This window comes from Nelumbo nucifera, chromosome 2 (assembly GCF_055504915.1).
Source record: "Nelumbo nucifera cultivar China Antique chromosome 2, China Antique-T2T, whole genome shotgun sequence".
Classification (NCBI taxonomy): Eukaryota; Viridiplantae; Streptophyta; class Magnoliopsida; order Proteales; family Nelumbonaceae; genus Nelumbo; species Nelumbo nucifera.
In genome coordinates this window covers 20,164,662-20,170,661 of record NC_142650.1, presented here as the reverse complement: position 1 = coordinate 20,170,661, position 6,000 = coordinate 20,164,662, and positions in this window count along the sequence as shown.

Genomic DNA, 6,000 nt, shown 5'->3' with positions numbered 1-6,000 from the left:
ATCTTATTCATACTTTTAATAGTAGTGTAAATATAGAATTATAGATATTTTCAATTTTTAGTATAGTTTATTTTTGTATTTTTATGTGTAAAACTAATTATGATTTTTTACACTTACTTTTTGTTAAATATGATATTACACAAGTGTCTGAATCCTTTTTTTCAAAACATATGTATTTTTTATTTTTGTATTTTTATATTTGGTTAATTTTTATTATTTATTTATGATGTTAAAGTTTAATACATTTAACCCAAAAGTTGAACCATTTATCATTATTTTTTATATTTCATTTTTGGTCAGTTTTAAATTATGTATTTCATTTTCATTATCACTATAAATAATTTGATTATATAAATGTGCCTAATTTTTCTATGTTATTTGTAATTTTCTATATTTATTTATACTTTATAAATTTTATCACCTAATTAACTATGACTTCATAGATTGATCGATTTGATTCGGATGGTTGAATTTCTTAACCACAAATTAGATAAATAATGGTTTTGTTTTTGAGTTAATTTTAAAATATATGGATTTATACTTTTAAAAATATTGACATAGATCTAATTAGTAGCATTTATTAGTGAAAAATAACATTAAAATATAGGATTTAATAAGAGAAAATAAGATTTATAACTTAAGTAAAAGATTTAATTAGAGGATATTAAATGAGGTGGAAAGTAATAATTGAAGTTACATTTTCAACCCTTACAATTAGAGATGGATTAAATACACAAATATGGGCATTTTAATAACCATTGTGGCTACAATAAAGTGACTTTTATACCCTTACTCAAACAAAGAAATAGAGAGTAATTTCAGTCCAGAAAAACTTCCACACTACATTCACACTTATGTATATATTAGTAATTAACCACGTGCGTTGCACGTGAAAAAAAATTTGTCATATTAATTACTTGAATTTTAGATATATCATAATAAATATAAAAATTGAAAATTAACAAAAATAACAATATGACTAAAAATAAACTCGAATGCTTGTAATAAATGCGCACATGCATTGTATGTGGAAATTTTAAATTACAATAACAATTATTATTATTATTAAGTTTTGTATTCCATTCATTTTTGCCATAAATAAAAAAATTATTTTAACAATTATTTTTATTTATTATGATGAATATATGACATTATAAATGTTCCCAAATGCAATATAATTTTGTACTTTTCATTGTTTGTGTTTTATCATTTTTAATTATTTATTATTCAATTATGACATCATGAGTTTCTTTGAAAAGTTGGATCATTGACCCATCATCTAAATAAGAAAATAGCTTTACTTTTCGATTTGTTTTAAATTATATATCATTTACATTATATAAATATTTTTTACTTATTATACTTAATTTTTGTTTGACATAATTAATATATATTATTTTATATATTCTTTTGATTATTTGTTCTTTTGATTATTTTTTAAAAATTTATTATTTAACTATCATATCATCAGTTAGTCCATTTGACCCAAACCACTAACTTACAACCCAAAAAGGAAAATAATTTGATTTTTAGGTTGACATTAAATTTTATATTACATTTCCATCATTGATAATAAATGTATAATATTAGAGATGTACCCAATATTTATTTTTATGAATATATAACATTAGATATGTGCCCAAGTTTTCTATTTTTGTTATTATTTATATTTTCTATTTATAAAAATTGTATTATTTGACTATGACATCGTTTCATTTATAGGTTTATTTTAACTTTGGCATTCCATTTTGATCATTAATAAAATTAATTTACATTTCATACGTATTTTTATTTAGTATAATGAATATGCAACATTAGTGATATGGCCAATTCTTTTTATTTTTTGTATTATATATTTTATATTTTTTATTATTAAATATGACATTATCTATTAACCCATTTGACCCAAAATGGTTGAATTGCTTACCCACCATTAGGAGGGAAGAAAATAGTTTGTTTTCAAAATATTTATTTTTATAATATTAAAATTAATTTTGTGGATTTAATGAGAGAATATACCTTAATATGAGATTTAATGAGAGTGAATAGGAAAATATTTTTATTTCTAATTGGTTTTAAATTTTACATTCTATTTCCATCATTAATAAAAATATTTCTTATTGTTTAATATGTCAAATATATGATGTTAAAAATGTTCTCATTTTTTTTTTAATTTTTATATTTTTTGCATTTTATCTATTTTTTAATTTTATTATTTAATTATGACAACATGGATTGGCCTATTTGACCCAAAATGGTATAATTTCTTACCACTGTTTAGTTGAAAGCACTATTTTTTTCAAGTAGATTTTAAAAGTATGTTTTTATGTTATTGGAATTATTAATTTATTATGTATGGATTTAATTAATAGAATTTAATGGTGAGAATAAATAAAGATGGCCTTAAATATATGATTCAATGAAGTTGAATGCAAATTAATAACTTAAGTGTTGGATTTAATGAAAGGAAATTGAATGCATCAAATATCTTACAATTGTCTATTTTCAACTCATTTAATATTAATAATTAATTACTCTTTTACCCTCATTTTTATCAATAAATTTTAATACAAAATGGAAAATTTTGTCCTCAAACAATTTCAGAAAGACTATTCGTGCTTTTCAAAGTAGTATATATATAGTTTGGTATATAAACTATGGTTGGTCGCTAACCAAATGAAAGGACAAATTGAATGTTTTCCTTAAAAAAACAAAAGTCAAGCAAACACCAAATATAGCAAATTTTAGGAAGTAATCAATTCTCTTCAATTTTATGTGCAGCAGAATAGAGCCATATATTTATGGAAAATCTCCATCTTAAAACAACAAACCCAAGAAACAAAAAGGGTCTTTGGATGGCTAAAGTGTGATATGTCAACTAACAGCGCTATACAGGGGCAGAGCCATGGCCCTCCTTATGGTTCAAAAAATCCCCACTGAAAAATAGCTTTCCATGTAATTTTTCTCCTCTCCCCACTCCCCATATCAATGGCTGGCCCCCCTAATGGGCTTATCCATACTTCATTTATGTTTTAGCCCCCCTTATAACAATTTTCTGGCTCTTCCCCCGGCGCTACACCTGTCTTGCTTTATATCCTTTAATAAGTAAGTGAGAACTTGAGATCCCTTGCATGTATAGACTCCAGATCTCCTGTCCATGTCTACCCACAACACACTAATTCCATGCATTGGGAGCATCTCTCCATGCATAATACTTTGTAGGAGGATGAGATATTCCTCATGTGTGACTGCAATGTTATGTAGGTAGACGTGAGCAGGAGATCCAGACTTGTATGCTATGTATCAACTAATATAGGTAGATCTTTTCACGGGCCAGGCTTCGGACTCGGCCCATGAACATTTTACATTGTCTCAAGCTTGGGGTTTAGGATGGGTTCATTCAGAAGTTGACAAAAACTCAACCCAAGCCCGACTCATGAACATGTCTAGATATAGTCATTGGCCAAACTCTATAATGTATTAGATTCTAATACTATTCTTTAATCCAAATAGTGGTAAAGGAGGAGAATATAATATTCCTGTACTTGATAAGATTCAAAATAAGGATAAAAAGTTAAAGAGAAGGAACATCTACCAAGTTAAGATGGCCAAGGAAAATACAAGTTGGGTAAATTCTTGAATGCAAGCTCACTTGTAGAATCTTTAAGGGTTGCTCTCAAGATTTATATCCAATTAACAAATTAGTTCATATATGACTTGAATTCATTTTTACCGAAAATTATGTGCGTTCCTTAGAAAAAAATCATATTTGTATTATTTTAATTGTGATAATTCAAAAGTTTAGCATCTTCCTTTCTTTCATTCTTGTTTTCAGTCAAGGATTCCAAAAAATGCTTTACTTAAGTGGTACTGTTGTAATTTTTAAATAGATTGATTGAACATTTTGATCTCTATTTCTACAGGAACATACAAAAAGCCGATAGCAATATTAAGGCCCCGTTAGGTTTATAGGAATAGGGGTTTAGAGTTGAACTGTTTGGTTGGGTGGAATCGGAATCCTATATCCATTCCTGCTGTAATGACATTTCCCCATTTGAGGGAATGGTCATTTTCTATCCATCCTTTGGGAATGAAATCTCATTCCTGCTGATTACAATTCCCATTCTCATTCCTGTCTGAATCGAACAGAATATGAGAATAGACCATTCCAATTCCAATTTCTATTCCGACTGCAAACCAAACAGGCCTTAAGGGTATATTTGGTTAGAAAGAAAAATGCAAACCTCCTTGTGTGGGTATGCATACTTGATGTAGTAATAATCTGAGTCTATATAAAATCTTTGTTATTACTAGGAGACCCATTGCAAGCAAAATGTAGACGCAAAGTGTGGATGAATCAAAACCTAATCCAATCGTATTCCAAAGTCCATACAATGCCTTGGTTGATGAATACAAAGACGATACCAACTGAGTCATACTTATCTTATCATCCAATCATACCACATACATTGTGTACCTTAGGCTCAGTTTGGAAGGAGTACAAATACAAATATGTACGACACAAAATCTTGTATATTTATATGTATTTACATCATACATGTTTGCATTTATACTCTTTCCAAACTGAGCCTTAATTGGACCGATCTTCTTTTGGCAAGCGCCAAGCAGTAAAGATGTTGGAATGAGATTCGCCACTTGTCCCGCAAGTAGCAAAGGAAAGGTTAAAAGTCTGAAAAAATATCAGACACGTGTATTTATCAGTGTTGGTTTTATTCTATTGAAAACAAGAACAACTGTCATGTAAGTAAAATTATATAATTTTTTGGTGACGTGGGAGTATTTTAAACAAAGCCAACCATGTTGTCCAACACCTCCTAAGATTAAAAAAAGAAAAAATCAGCCAATATCATATGGTTTTTGTTTTCAAAAAACAAACTAATCATGTTGTCAAATACCCCCTAATATATCAAATTTATAACCCCAATTTATTTATAATCAATCAACCATTATCATAGAAGTGATAACTAATTAGGAGATATTTATCAAAATTTGATTGGTCAAAAATCTTCTGGTATAATGTATTTTTAACATCATAGATTGTCAATGGTGGAGTTAATAATTTTCTTTCGAGGGATCAAGTTATATAGATTTTTTTTTGGTTTATGACAATGAAAATTATATTAAATCAATTACATTGTAGAGGTTTACAGCAAAAACAATACAATCATTGTTACAGCAAGTTTTAAATGCATAAATGATAAAGAGGGTGAGAAGACTGTCATATCATTTGGTTATAGGCTTTGTGGCAAATCCCAAACCCCGTAAGTATTACTTCATTCCTAATGTAAATGAATTACTTTTACCATGGTTTTTATTAGCAAAAACAAGAAAAAAGAGATAGAGAATAAATGAAGTAGGGTTTAGAATGAAATAGAGTGTAAGGGTTTGGGTCTACTATGGTTTTTTATGAAAGAAAAAATAAATATATTTTTTCTAATTATGAGAATTAAGTGGATAGGCATTAGAGAGTTAAAAAACAGTCCTTAATATTTTAATAGGATTCTTTTTTATTTTTTATTTTTTAAATGAAAGGGGGGAGGGGAGAGGGGAGAGGGAAAGGACCCACTTTGTTATATCTCCACCGCAGCTTTTCAAACCACTAATTATAGGGGGGGGGACCCCAACTTTATAATTGGATCCACCCCTAACTACAGTCAAGTTATTAAAAATGCCACGCCTTACTGCTTATTTACCAAAGCTTGAACCTTGGGTTTAGACTAGAGTTTGGATTCTGAGGTAGAACCATGACTTCAACTAATTCAAGGCCTTTGGTGCATTATGAATCATGGCCTTTGATGCATTGTTTGTAACCCCATCATGACTTCAACTAATTCAAGGTGGAGTAGGCTCTAAATTTGTGGTTTTTAATGCATCACTAAAATAACTTGTTTGATTCAGTTTCAAGGCCTGCATGGGTTCTAAGTTAGGGTTGACTGTAAGGCCTCGCTCGTTTATTAGTAAATAAGAGGGGATAACTTG